Genomic DNA, 14,430 nt, shown 5'->3' with positions numbered 1-14,430 from the left:
TGTGTGCTGCTTGGGGTCTGAGGCGGGAGGCTGTGAACGTCTGTGTGTAAGCATTAACCAGCTTTAGTTATGGAGAACATACTCACATTTCTTAACAATAAATTTTCGTGAAACTCTTCCCAGCAGATCGTTTGCAAGTAGTTCTAAGTTGCACACTCACTCTCAAGGCAGCCTTTAACTATGAACAATTGAAGTGGATTCAGCTGTTAGGATCACACTTGATCTTACCTGAATCACTAGCCACTTACCCAACTCAGTGTGGGAAAACCAGATTAATTGACATGCATGAAAACTGGCTCAGATTTTTAAAGAATCACAGTTTTGGAAATCAGAGGTATGGTTGCAAAGTGTAGTTTGGGCTTCCACTGATATTCTGCTGAGTGACTATTGAAAGTGATGCATCTCTGTTCTCTTTTTGTTAGTTGTATTAAGTCACTAGAGCAGCTAATGTGTCCAGTTGCTGCTGAGTTGTAGGTCACTCATGACTGACTGTGCTTTAGTGAAACTGAGCTTTCACTCCATTAACTTAGAGTTCTTGGGTCTGGCAGGGAAGGGAGTCGGGGGTTGAGGATATTTGCTTGATATTACTTAGCAGGGGGTTGGAAAGAGAGCTGGGGAATTGCACTGGGAGACCTGCTTTTGAGCCCTGGCTGTACCATTTATTGCCAGATGACCTTGGACAGACCCTGCAGGCCTCTCTGAGCACCATCACCCACCTCACACATACACACTGCCATTAGGATTTTTGGGGCTCTTTTTAGCTTCACAGGCCTTCTGAGGGATGACTTGGACTTTTGGGTCTGCAGCCTAAGCAGATGTTACATACTGGTGCCCTGGCTGATGGAGCCATGGAACTCTAATTTCGTTCTGAAATTGTCTCTCCTTGTGTTAGCCCAGTCAGGGGTCTTTCCATCTCATGGAGACACTGTTTGAGTTCAAGTCACCCCTCTGTTTGTCCCCTCCTCCTTTGCTGCTTCAGAACTATCATGTTTACATCTCATGCCTATTTCAGCACTCTGAAGCTCAGGGGACCCTAGAGATCTCAGGGGACCAGTGAGGAAGTCGTAGGATATGTGTTCAACCCTTGTTTATACAGGAAGCTTCAGTCCAGCAGCCACCTCATATATCCACTCTGGGGTGACCAGGCATGGATTTTCCAGGGAGCCACCTAATGGAATTGTCTGGGTAATGGATGCAGAGAACCACTATTCAGAACTTTTTCCCTTTCTCTTTCAATTCTCAGCACTTTTTGTGAAGATTGGTCTTTTGTGATGGATGAACAAAGGTCTAGCATGCTTCCTACCATGGCAGCTGGTAAGCCTGGCCAAGGCCAGGGGTGATGGGCCCTGTGAGGCTTGGTGAGCAGAGGCTGCCTGGGAGTGAATTTATAACTCCAAGGGATGCTGTGGTTTTCCCCATCCCTGACCAACTTCAGGAGTCACTTGCCACTGTCCTTCCTTTAGCGTACTGAGCATTGAGTCCATTTCTCTAGAATTTGATAGTCTGGCAGGGAAAGCATGGGATTGAGGGAGTTTGGGCTGTGGCTTTGCAAGTGTAATATAAAGATCTGGGGAATTGGAGGTGGGAGACCTGCCTTTGAAGCCTGGTTCTACCCCTTACTGGCTGGTGCAGACCCATCACTTTTGTTGCCTTTACTTTCCTCCTGTGTGCAGGGAAGGTGGGGATCCGATAGCATAGCAGTCCCTGTAATGACACTGTGTGCTATGGAGTCATGTACGTAATTTGCCAATGTGGAAGCCCTGGACTGATGTCAGCTGGAGAATTGTTAAATTGCTTATCAAAGGATGAACCCGATACAAGTGGGTAACCTGCTTCTTTTTTCCAAATCCTTTGTTGCCTCCTCTTTTTTTGTTCTCCTTATAATTTTTGCCAAGTACCAAACATAGAAAGTTATGTTAGTTTTGTCCATTGAAGAGGAAAAGTCGGGGGGTGACCATGATTCCTTCTGTGGGCTATGGGATACCAGTAAAAGTTTTTATGTAAAGTAATAATAATGATAGTAATAATGATATTGGCACACAGTTTTTGATTGCCTCTGACCCGAGTGTTTTTGTGGGTGATGATCCTTAATAGTTACCCTGTGAAAGAGATATTGTTGTCTCCATTTCACAGGTAGGGAAACAAAAGCTCAGGGAGGTTATAAATGGCTTGACCAAGGTCTCATAGCCAGTAAGTGGCCGTGCTGGGATTCACCCAAGGCAGTCTGACCCCCAAACTTATGACTTATCCTCCCCTTGGTTGACTTATTTGCACTTGTCTTCCTGACAGAAAGGGAGAGAATTTGGAAAGATTCAACATCTGTGGTGGCTGGTGTCTTCTGACCCCAGTTTTGCAGGAGGTCTTTATTAAAATTTAAGATCAGCGTGTACTGTACCAACTGCAGCTTGTTTATCGTGTTGGGGTCACAACTGGGTTTTCAACAGCAGACACTCCAGACTTTCCCCTTTTCCTGGCAGGTTTGAACTCTATACGCTTTGCAAATAACATTGACAACAAGGACTTAAATGGTCAGAGTAAGTTTGCTCCTACTGTCTCAGACCTCCTAAAAGAGTCAACGCAGAATGTGACCTCCTTGCTGAAGGAATCCACGCAAGGAGGGAGCAACCTTTTTAGGGAGATCATGGCCTCCTCTGCAGTCTCTAGCCTCATCAGACCTGAGCAGGAGACTGACCCTCTGCTTGTCGTGTCCAAGCATGTCACTGCCGGTAAGGGAGAAGGGGTGTGTGAGGCAGAGCAGAGGGGGTTGGGTGAAATGATGAGAGACTGGGGCGAGGTGGGCACGACTCGCATCTGAAAGTGCTGAGGGGAATGAAATCCGATACACCTGTCTGTCCAGGTCATGTTTGTGTTTATTCGTCTTGCCTTTAATTTGTTTGGAAGGGACCTGAGAGCCTTCTTGAAATGTGGTGATGATAAGGTAGGAGAGCAAACAGCTCAAATGAACAAAGTAAAGGTCGGGGTGTGGTAGTCACATGAAGCCAGGTGAGGCTGCTCTTCATTTATCCCCATCCATTCTTTTGTTGTTCATTTATTGCATGCTGAGTAAGACGATTACTAGCGTTTAGCCTACAGTCTCCTTTGGGATGGGTGGGGGTAGACATTTAATGACAAATTATACAAATAATTTGTTATCCTTCTGGCAAATGGGATGGAAGCCAAGCGTAGGGAGCTATGGGAAATGCATGCTGTTAAGGGATGACATTTCAATGGAGGCTACAGGGAAGGGAGCAGTTGAGCAGCTTTGACTCTAGGCCACCAGGAGGCAAGAGAAAGTTGATTCCACTAAGATTAATTTTGAGAGAAGTTTATAATACCCATGAGCCTTCGGGGACACCCAGAATGTTGTTGCAGCAAAATTGGAAATTTGAGGTTAAGTTCTTAGTCCTAGTATTCTCAAGTCCCTTGAACGAGGCAGTAATCATGGTCATCTCTCTGGAATTATTGATAGTGAAAATGCAGAATCTCATGGAGTGTTTGGTACATACTGGCTTTATCTATCTTGCCTTCTTCTCCAGCAGAGACCCCATGAAAATGACCTAAGACTGAGGACTGTTGTGGACTTTGCATAGCAGAGACCCTGAAACTTGTATACCCAAAGATGTGTTCTTTCCATCTATTCTTGGGACTCTGCTTTGTTTGGGGACATTGCCTCAGGGTGTGATACTTGGGGAGCATCACCCCATCACACCTTGGTATAGATGGAATGGAGTCTTTTGAATCAGCTCACAGTATCTCACACCCATATTTGATGATTAACATGGGTGAACAAACTGGCTCATCTAAGTTCTGGTTACCACAGCAATCTTGATTTCAGTTTTAGTTAGCCTTTGCTGTGTAACAAAGAGCTCCAGAAGATAGTGGCTTAAAACAACCACAATTCAATATTTTTTAATGAGTTGGCAGGATGGTTCTTCTGTTGGTTTCACTTGGCTCACTTCTGGGGCTGCATTGAGCTGGTGGCCAAGCTGGAAGGTCTGTGATGGCCCCACTCAAGTGTCTGGAATTAGTGTTCACTGTTGGCTGGGGTGGCTGTATATGGCCTCTCATCCTCAATAAACTAGGCTAGCTTCCTTCCATGGTAGTTGCAGGGCAGCATTCCAAGAGGGCGCAACACATCTCGATGCCTAGGCTGTAGAACTGTCACGCTGCATTATGTCTGCCTCGTTCTGTTGGTAAAAGTAGAACACTAAGCCAGCTCACATTCAAGGGGGTAGAGAAATAGACAGCATCTGTGAGGGAGGAACAGAAAGGTCCCATTGTCAGGGGCTTGGGTAGAAGTAGGAGGAATTGTAGCCATTGAAGAATTGATTTCCACCCCCAAACTGGTTTTCTTGGTCACATCTGCCAGCCATGAGAGTATTTTCCAAAGTGAACAATGAAAATCATTTCTGTAATGGTAGCATCCTTTGAATCAAAGTTCTTAGAAGTATTGCTTAGAAGGAACAATTTTAATGTATTTTATTTAAATCGTATTTGTTTGAATCAGAACATCCATTTTGTTCCATCTCAAAGATTACAAAAAAATATGAATTTACCTTAAATTTATTTTTTCAGTAGAATAATAGAGGACTTTCCACAGTCTAGAGGCAAAAATGGTTTGATCCTGTCTTTATCTTGCCTACATTTTCTTATGTCTTATCCTTTCTTTTGCCAGATGCCAGATATAAAAAGGAGCGGAATAAGAAAAAGAAGGTGACCAACATCATCTCATTTGATGACGAGGAAGATGAGCAGAACTCTGGGAAGGTTTTCAAAAAGATTCCTGGGGCAGGGGAGAGCTTGGAGGAAAACTCTGACCTCTCCTCGGTCAATATCATGTCAGCCTTTGAAAGCCCCTTTGGGCCAAATTCCAACGGAAGTCAGAGCAGCAACTCATGGAAAATTGATTCTCTGTCTCTGAATGTGGAGTTTGGGTACCAGAAGCTCGATGTGAAAAGCATCGATGACGAGGACATGGATGAAAACGAGGACGATGTGTACGGGCCACTCAGAGTCCCCTGAGAAGTACGTTGCACTGGCACTTTAGCAGAGGGGGTGGTACATTCATTAACGCATTGTTTTCTCTTTCTGCACTATTGGGTGAAATAAGGCCGCAAGTTTTTTTGTGTTTAGGGCACCATTCATTTTTCAGATCTCCATTTAGGAGGAAGGAGTGTGCACTTGCTCTTCTCCTGAGATCTGGGGAAGGGTAGTGTATTTGAAGGTACTTACCCCAAAGTTGGTGCCAAGAAGCATGCCTTGAAATTCTTGCTTTATACATACATCGTTTGTTTCCGTTGTTTGGGTTTTCCTCACATCTCTAACTTTCCACTACCCAGGGGAGCTCAGGAGAAAGGCTGGGTTATACTAGAGAATAGTTGTGGGCTGGTGACTTCTCTGTTTATCTATAAGGGTGTGAACAGCGCTCATTCACTGTGCCTGCTGCTTTAGCACTGGGCATGCAGTAGGTTTATACCTGCAGGAGGGGCTGGATGCACAGGAAGGCACAAAGCAGGAAAGCATAGTTAAGAGCTTGGATCTTGGAATCAAGACAAGCTGGGTTCTCATTTACCTGCTGCATGGCTTAGGCTGGCCAGAGTGGGCTAAGTTACTCCACCCGCTGAGCTTCCGGCCTCATTGGAGACCTGGGAGGGAAACAGCACCTGCTTTGTGGAGTTGTCAAGTTGATGGGCTACTTCCTGTGTGTGGGGCCTTTGGCACTGGGCCTGGCATGTTGAGGAAGGTGACACAGTTCAGCTGCTGTTACGCTGCTCTTGTGAGATTTCCTGTGCTTGGTTTTATCTTTATGCCAGATAAGCTAGTTACCTCTTCAGGTGGGCTTTACAGTGAACAGTGCCACCCTAATCATGGCTGACTTCCAGAGTGTGAAGTGAAGATGCTGAGACCCCCTGGTATGGTCAAGGGGGCCAGAATGTCTCCAGCCCTCAGCTTTTCATCTTCATATTTTAGTATGATTTTTTTTCCTTCTCATGAGACTATGCCTGCTTTTGTTTTTCATTTTTACTTAATGTCCTCATTCACATGGATACCTGCATTATTGATCATCCGTGATATGCCAGGCGTGGCAAGCTACTTGCTAACTTTATCGTAATTATTAGAGCTGCCCTGGGACGTTAGTGGGAGTCACTTCCACTTGATGGATGAAAGGACAGGATTCTGTAGAGAGCTCAGATTGGTTAGAGCAATTCCAGAAGCTGGGATTAAGGGTAGGTTATGTTGTGCTCCAAAGCTTATACTGTCAAATATTTTCCGTGATTTTACATAATTGTGAATATCGATTGGTTGACATTCAGTCAGATCAGTATGTCATGACTTTCTAAAGGTTCCCCCGTTGTTGAGTGTTTAAATTGTTGGCTTTTTTGTTTTGATTTTTGCTTTTTTATCAGCCATTTGGAAATGAGTCTTTTCATGCACAAGTTTTTTTCCTACTCCTGAAGTGTTTGTTAGGGCAGTGTCCCAAAGCAGTGCTTGAGCTCCTGGGGTATGAATGCTCTATACCTGGGATCCAGGTCTTGTCACCTGCTGTGTTAGTCAGGTTCTCAGGGAAACGGATCCAGCAGGATATGTGTGTATGTCTACACAGGTGCAGTACGTCCCCTTATACATGGTTTCAGTTTCCCACAGCCAATGACAGTCCCGAAGCAGGTGATCCTCTTCTTGACATTTTATCAGGTCAGTAGTAGCCTGACACTACGTCACAGTGCCTATGTCACCTCATTTCATCACATAGGCATCTTATTATCTCACATTATCATCAGAAGGGTGAGTACAGTACAATAAGATGTTTTGAGAAAAGGAGAGACCACAGTCAATTTTTTTTTTTTTGAGAGGGCATCTCTCATATTTATTGATCAAATGGTTGTTAACAACAATAAAATTCAGTATAGGGGGGTCAATGCTCAATGTACATTCATTAATCCATCTCAAGCCTAATTCTCGTCAGTCTCCAATCTTCTGAAGCATAAAGAACAAGTTCTTACATGGTGAATGAATTCTTACATAGTGAATAAATTCTTACATGGTGAACAGTACAAGGGCATTCATCACAGAAACTTTCGGTTTTGATCACACATTATGACCTATAAACAATCAGGTCAAATATGAATATTTGTTTGATTTTTGTACTTGATTTATATGTTGATTCCACATTTCTCCCTCTATTATTATTATTATTTTTATTTTTAATAAAATGCTGAAGTGGTAGGTAGATGCAAGATAAAGGTAGAAAACATAGTTTAGTGCTGTAAGAGGGCAAATGTAGATGATCAGATGATCAGGTGTGTGCCTATGGACTAAGTATTAATCCAAGCTAGACAAGGGCAGCAAGACATCCACGGATGCAGAAGATTTCTCTCAAAGCAGGGGGGGGTGAGGTTCTGAGCCTCACCTCTGTTGATCCCCAAATTCTCACCTGATGGCCCCCCTGCGACTGTGCCTGTCTTAGGTTGTTCCTCCCTTGAGGAATCTTACCCGTCTCTGGCTAACCAGTCATCTTCTGGGGCCATACAGGGAAATGTAAAGTTGGTAAGTGAGAGAGAAGCCATATTGTTTGAAAAGGTTAGCTTTTTACTTCTTTGCAGATTTATGCCCTGTGGCTTCTATGCCCAGCACTTGTCTCGAGGTATCTTTACCACCTGGAGGAATTATGGTACTCGGTAAATTTGATATGAGGCACGAATTCTATTTAAGGGTTGTAATTAGGAATGAAGAAGAAAAGCTATAGTTGTAGCATATGGAAGGAAACATGGGAGGATTGATTATTTCTTTGACATATCTTCTTGTAGAGTACCTTAAGTATGTATAGGTTTTAAACTACTAACTAATTTGCACACACATATTAACATAATAGGAATATGGTGACATAAACAAAGCAAATCTATAATTACCATCCATCTCCAGTGAAGCCAAGAAAACCATTTAGGCACCCTAGGCATTTGTGAAAATTTATCTATGATATGATGGATATTGTCCAATTGTACTTGAACAGTCTGAGAAAAATCAAATTAAAGCAGCCCATTTCTGGGATCTGTTCACATCCCATATGTTCTTTTAACTGTAGATAGTCTATAGTCATAAGATTTTGGAGTGCTACAACTTGCACCCCTCCCAACTCCTGGTTGAGTTCCAACAGTACAGATCTGGTCAAATTCGTTGTCTCACTGTATGCACATGCCAGCCTAGAAATCTCCCTCCTCATTCCTATGGCAAGTCCAGGAGACGGTGGGCTGGATGCAGCCACACGTGCAGCATCGTCCAGATCCCTGTGGAGGCTTTTTGATGATCATCCCCTGGCACAAGTCCTCCAGAGAGTGCTGATGCCGGAAGCTCCTCCTCATATCGTATCTTAGTTCATTTTCTGGGTATCCAAGCTAGGCCTTGATCTTCTGCATAGAAACAAACAGACCCTTTGCCCACACTTTGACATGCCCTCTATACCACTGTGCAGAACTCATTGGAGGTCAGCACACAGTAACTGCTTTTTTTTTTTTTTTTTTTAATTAAGAGAAAGGAATATTATCAGAAAAGAGTACCTCCATAGCTGATCATCTGACACCCTTTAAGTGATCAACATTAAGGATATTTAAAGCATGCGTTGATCTTTGATTTACCAATAGTTTTATCCTGTTAAGGAGTAATCCCCCTTTTCTTTCTTTTTTTTTTTTTTAATTTTTAATCTACACTTACATGAAGAATACTATGTTTACTATGCTCTCCCCTATATCAGGTCCCCCCTAACAACCACATTATGGTTACTGTCCATCAGCTTAGCAAAATGTTGTAGAGTCACTACTTGTCCTCTCTGTGTTGTGCAGCCCACCCTCCCCTTTTTCCCTCCCCCCCCATGCATGCTAATCTTAATACCCCCCTTCTTTCCCCCCCTCCCTTATCCATCCCTGCCCACCCATCCTCCCCAGTTCCTTTCCCTTTGGTACCTGTTAGTCCATTTTTGGGTTCTGTAATTCCACTGCTGTTTTGTTCCTTCAGTTTTTCCTTTGTTCCTATACTCCTCAGATGAGTGAAATCATTTGGTATTTCTCTTTCTCCACTTGGCTTATTTCACTGAGCATAATACTCTCCAGCTCCATCCATGTTGCTGCAAATGGTTGGATTTTTCCACTTCTTATGGCTGAGTAGTATTCCATTGTGTATATGTACCACATCTTCTTTATCCATTCATCTACCAATGGACATTTAGGTTGCTTCCAATTCTTGGCTATTGTAAGTAGTGCTGCGATAAACATAGGGGTGCATCTGTCTTTCTCAAACTTGATTGCTGCATTCTTAGGGTAAATTCCTAGGAGTGGAATTCCTGGGTCAAATGGTAGGTCTGTTTTGAGCATTTTGATGAACCTCCATACTGCTTTCCACAATGGTTGAACTAATTTACATTCCCACCAGCAGTGTAGGAGGGTTCCCCTTTCTCCACAGCCTCACCAACATTTGTTGTTGTTTGTCTTTTGGATGGCAGCTATCCTTACTGGTGTGAGGTGATACCTCATTGTAGTTTTAATTTGCATTTCTCTGATAATTAGCTATGTGGAGCATCTTTTCATGTTTCTGTTGGCCATCTGTATTTCTTTTTTAGAGAACTGTCTGTTCTGTTCCTCTGCCCATTTTTTAATTGGGTTATTAGTTTTTTGTTTGTTGAGGCATGTGAGCTCTTTATATATTCTGGACGTCAAGCCTTTATCGGATGTGTCATTTTCAAATATATTCTCTGATACTGTAGGGTTCCTTTTTGTTCTATTGATGGTGTCTTTCACTGTACAGAAGCTTTTCAGCTTAATGTAGTCCCACTTGCTCATTTTTGCTGTTGTTTTCCTTGCCCGGGGAGATATGTTCAAGAAGAGGTCACTCATGTTTATGTCTAAGAGGTTTTTGCCTATGTTTTTTCCCAAGAGTTTAATGGTTTCATGACTTACATTCAGGTCGTTGATCCATTTTGAGTTTACCTTTGTATATGGGTTTAGACAATGGTCCACTTTCATTCTCCTACATGTAGCTGTCCAGTTTTGCCAGCACCATCTGTTGAAGAGACTGTCATTTTGCCATTGTATGTCCATGGCTCCTTTATCAAATATTAATTGACCATATTTGTTTGGGTTAATTTCTGGAGTCTCTAATCTGTTCCACTGGTCTGTGGCTCTGTTCTTGTGCCAGTACCAAATTGTCTTGATTACTATGGCTTTGTAGTAGAGCTTGAAGTTGGGGAGTGAGATCCCCCCTACTTTATTCTTTTTCAGGATTGCTTTGGCTATTCGGGGTCTTTGGTGTTTCCATATGAATTTTTGAATTATTTGTTCCAATTCATTGAAGAATGTTGCTGGTAATTTGAGAGGGATTGCATCAAATCTGTATATTGCTTTGGGCAGGATGGCCATTTTGACGATATTAATTCTTCCTAGCCATGAGCATGGGATGAGTTTCCATTTATTAGTGTCCCCTTTAATTTCTCTTAAGAGTGACTTGTAGTTTTCAGAGTATAAGTCTTTCACTTCTTTGGTTAGGTTTATTCCTAGGTATTTTATTCTTTTTGATGCAATGGTGAATGGAATTGTTTTCCTGATTTCTCTTTCTATTGATTCATTGTTAGTGTATGGGAAAGCTACAGATTTCTGTGTGTTAATTTTGTATCCTGCAACTTTGCTGTATTCCGATATCAGTTCTAGTAGTTTTGGAGTGGAGTCTTTAGGGTTTTTTATGTACAGTATCATATCATCTGCAAATAGTGACAGTTTAACTTCTTCTTTACCAATCTGGATTCCTTGTATTTCTTTGTTTTGTCTGATTGCCGTGGCTAGGACCTCCAGTACTATGTTAAATAACAGTGGGGAGAGTGGGCATCCCTGTCTGGTTCCCGATCTCAGAGGAAATGCTTTCAGCTTCTCGCTGTTCAGTATAATGCTGGCTGTGGGTTTATCATATATGGCCTTTATTATGTTGAGGTACTTGCCCTCTATTCCCATTTTGCTGAGAGTTTTTATCATGAATGGATGTTGAATTTTGTCAAATGCTTTTTCAGCATCTATGGAGATGATCATGTGGTTTTTGTCTTTCTTTTTGTTGATGTGGTGGATGATGTTGATGGATTTTCGAATGTTGTACCATCCTTGCATCCCTGGGATGAACCCCACTTGGTCATGGTGTATGATCCTTTTGATATACTGTTGAATTCTGTTTGCTAATATTTTATTGAGTATTTTTGCATCTACATTCATCAGGGATATTGGTCTGTAATTTTCTTTTTTGGTGGGGTCTTTTCCTGGTTTTGGTATTAGGGTGATGTTGGCTTCATAGAATGAGTTTGGGAGTATTCCCTCTTCTTCTATTTTGTGGAACACTTTAAGGAGAATGGGTATTATGTCTTCTCTGTGTGTCTGATAAAATTCCGAGGTAAATCCGTCCGGCCCTGGGGTTTTGTTCTTGGGTAGTTTTTTGATTACCGTTTCAATTTCTTTGCTCATAATTGGTTTGTTTAACTTTTGTGTTTCTTCCTTGGTCAGTCTTGGGAGGTTGTATTTTTCTAGGAAGTTGTCCATTTCTTCTAGGTTTTCCAGCTTTTTGGCATATAGGTTTTCATAGTAGTCTTTAATAATTCTTTGTATTTCTGTGGAGTCTGTCGTGATTTTTCCATTCTCATTTCTGATTATGTTGATTTGTGTTGATTTTCTTTTTCTCTTAATAAGTTGGGCTAGAGGCTTATCTGTTTTGTTTATTTTCTCGAAGAACCAGCTCTTGGTTTCGTTGATTTTTGCTATTGTTTTATTCTTTTCAATTTTGTTTATTTCTTCTCTGATCTTTATTATGTCCCTCCTTCTGCTGACTTTAGGCCTCATTTGTTCTTCTTTTTCCAGTTTTGATAATTGTGATGTTAGACTATTCATTTGGGATTGTTCTTCCTTCTTCAAGTGTGCCTGGATTGCTATATACTTTCCTCTTAAGACTGCTTTCGCTGCGTCCCACAGAAGTTGGGGCTTAGTGTTGTTGTTGTCATTTGTTTCTATATATTCCTTGATCTCTATTTTGATTTGTTCATTGATCCATTGATTATTTAGTAGCATGTTGTTAAGCCTCCATGTGTTTGTGAGCCTTTTTGTTTTCTTTGTAGAATTTATTTCTACTTTTATACCTTTGTGGTCTGAAAAATTGGTTGGTAGAATTTCAATATTTTGGAATTTACTGAGGCTCTTTTTGTGAGCTAGTATGTGGTCTATTCTGGAGAATGTTCCATGTGCACTTGAGAAGAATGTATATCCTGTTGCTTTTGGATGTAGAGTTCTATAGATGTCTATTAGGTCCATCTGTTCTAGTGTGTTGTTCAGTGCCTGTGTGTCCTTACTTATTTTCTGCCCGGTGGATCTATCCATTGGGGTGAGTGGTGTGTTGAAGTCTCCTACAATGAATGCATTGCAGTCTATTTCCCTCTTTAGTTCTGTTAGTATTTGCTTCACATATGCTCGTGCTCCTGTATTGGGTGCATATATATTTAGAATGGTTATATCCTCTTGTTGGACTGAGCCCTTTATCATTATGTAGTATCCTTCTTTATCTCTTGTTACTTTCTTTGTTTTGAAGTCTATTTTGTCTGATATTAGTACTGCAACCCCTGCTTTCTTCTCACTGTTGTTTGCCTGAAATATGTTTTTCCATCCCTTGACTTTTAGTCTATGCTTATCTTTGGGTTTAAGGTGAGTTTCTTGTAAGCAGCATATAGATGGGTCTTCCTTTTTTATCCATTCGATTACTCTATGTCTTTTGATTGCTGCATTAAGTCCATTTACATTTAGGGTGACTATTGAGAGATATGTACTTATTGCCATTGCAGGCTTTAGATTCGTGGTTACCAAAGGTTCAAGGTTAGCTTCTTTAGTATCTTACTGCCTAACTTAGCTCGCTTATTGAGCTGTTATATACACTGTCTGGAGATTCTTTTCTTCTCTCCCTTCTTATTCCTCCTCCTCCATTCTTCATATGTTGTGTGTTTTGTTCTGTGCTCTTTTTAGGGGTGCTGCCATCTAGAGCAGTCCCTGTAGGATGCCCTGTAGAGGTGGTTTGTGGGAAGCAAATTCCCTCAGCTTTTGCTTCTCTGGGAATTGTTTAATCCCGCCATCATATTTAAATGATAGTCATGCTGGATACAGTATCCTTGGTTCAAGGCCTTTCTGTTTCATTGCATTAAGTATATCATGCCATTCTCTTCTGGCCTGTAGGGTTTCTGTCGAGAAGTCTGATGTTAGCCTGATGGGTTTTCCTTTATAGGTGACCTTTTTCTCTCTAGCTGCCTTTAAAACTCTTTCCTTGTCCTTGATCCTTGCCATTTTAATTACTATGTGTCTTGGTGTTGTCCTCCTTGGATCCTTTCTGTTGGGGGTTCTGTGTAATTCCATGGTCTGTTCGATTATTTCCTTCCCCAGTTTGGGGAAATTTTCAGCAATTATTTCTTCAAAGAGACTTTCTATCCCTTTTCCTCTTTCTTCTTCTTCTGGTATCCCTATAATACGAATATTATTCCTTTTGGCTTGGTCACATAGTTCTCTTAGTGTTGTTTCATTCCTGGAGATCCTTTTATCTCTCTCTATGTCAGCTTCTATATGTTCCTGTTCTCTGGCTTCTATTCCTTCAATGGCCTCTTGCATCTTATCCATTCTGCTTATAAATCCTTCCAGGGATTGTTTCACTTCTGTGATCTCCTTCCTGACATCTGTCATCTCCTTCCAGACTTCATCCCACTGCTCTTGCATTTTTCTCTGCATCTCATCCCATTGCTCTTGCATTTTTCTCTGCATCTCTGTCAGCATGTTCATGATTTTTATTTTGAATTCTTTTTCAGGAGGACTGGTTAGGTCTGTCTCCTTCTCAGGTGTTGTCTCTGTGATCTTTGTCTGCCTGTAGTTTTGCCTTTTCATGGTTATAGAGATAGTTTGCAGACCTCGTATGAGTGACCGCTGGAAGAGCTTCCCTTCTTGTTGGTTTGTGGCCTTCCTCTCCCCCTTCGCAAGTCGCTGGGTTCTTGCAGGTGTGGATGTGGTCTGGATGTTGTCCTGTGTCCTGTGGTCTCTATTTTAGGAAGATTTTTCTTTGTTATATTTTCATAGCTCTATGTGTTTTTGGGAGATTTCCACTGCTCTACTCACGCCGCCATCCTGGCTCCGCCTCCCACAGTCAAATTTTTTTACACTACATTGTTATAATTTTGCTATTTTATTACTAAAATTAGTGATTTTTTACCATGCCTGATTTATAAATTAAACTTTGTCATAGCCATATATGTCTAGGAAAAAAATATGGCTTGGGTAGTGTTCCATTCCCTGCAGTTTTAGGCATCCAGTGGGAATCTTGGAATGATCCCTCTGTAAAAGCAGGGAACTGCTGTATACATGTATGTACCTGCCTCCCTCTCTCTATCTA

General features: G+C 41.7%; 1 pseudogene; it reads left to right on the top strand.

Moving 5' to 3' along the window:
- Window positions 1–14,430, top strand: part of LOC140843705 (sorting nexin-29-like) — an 80,944-nt pseudogene that overhangs the window by 29,895 nt on the left and 36,619 nt on the right.

Source organism: Manis javanica, chromosome 10, assembly GCF_040802235.1.
Source record: "Manis javanica isolate MJ-LG chromosome 10, MJ_LKY, whole genome shotgun sequence".
Taxonomy (NCBI): domain Eukaryota; kingdom Metazoa; phylum Chordata; class Mammalia; order Pholidota; family Manidae; genus Manis; species Manis javanica.
Note: the sequence above shows the minus strand (reverse complement) of the source record. Positions and strands in the feature narration are given on the sequence as shown.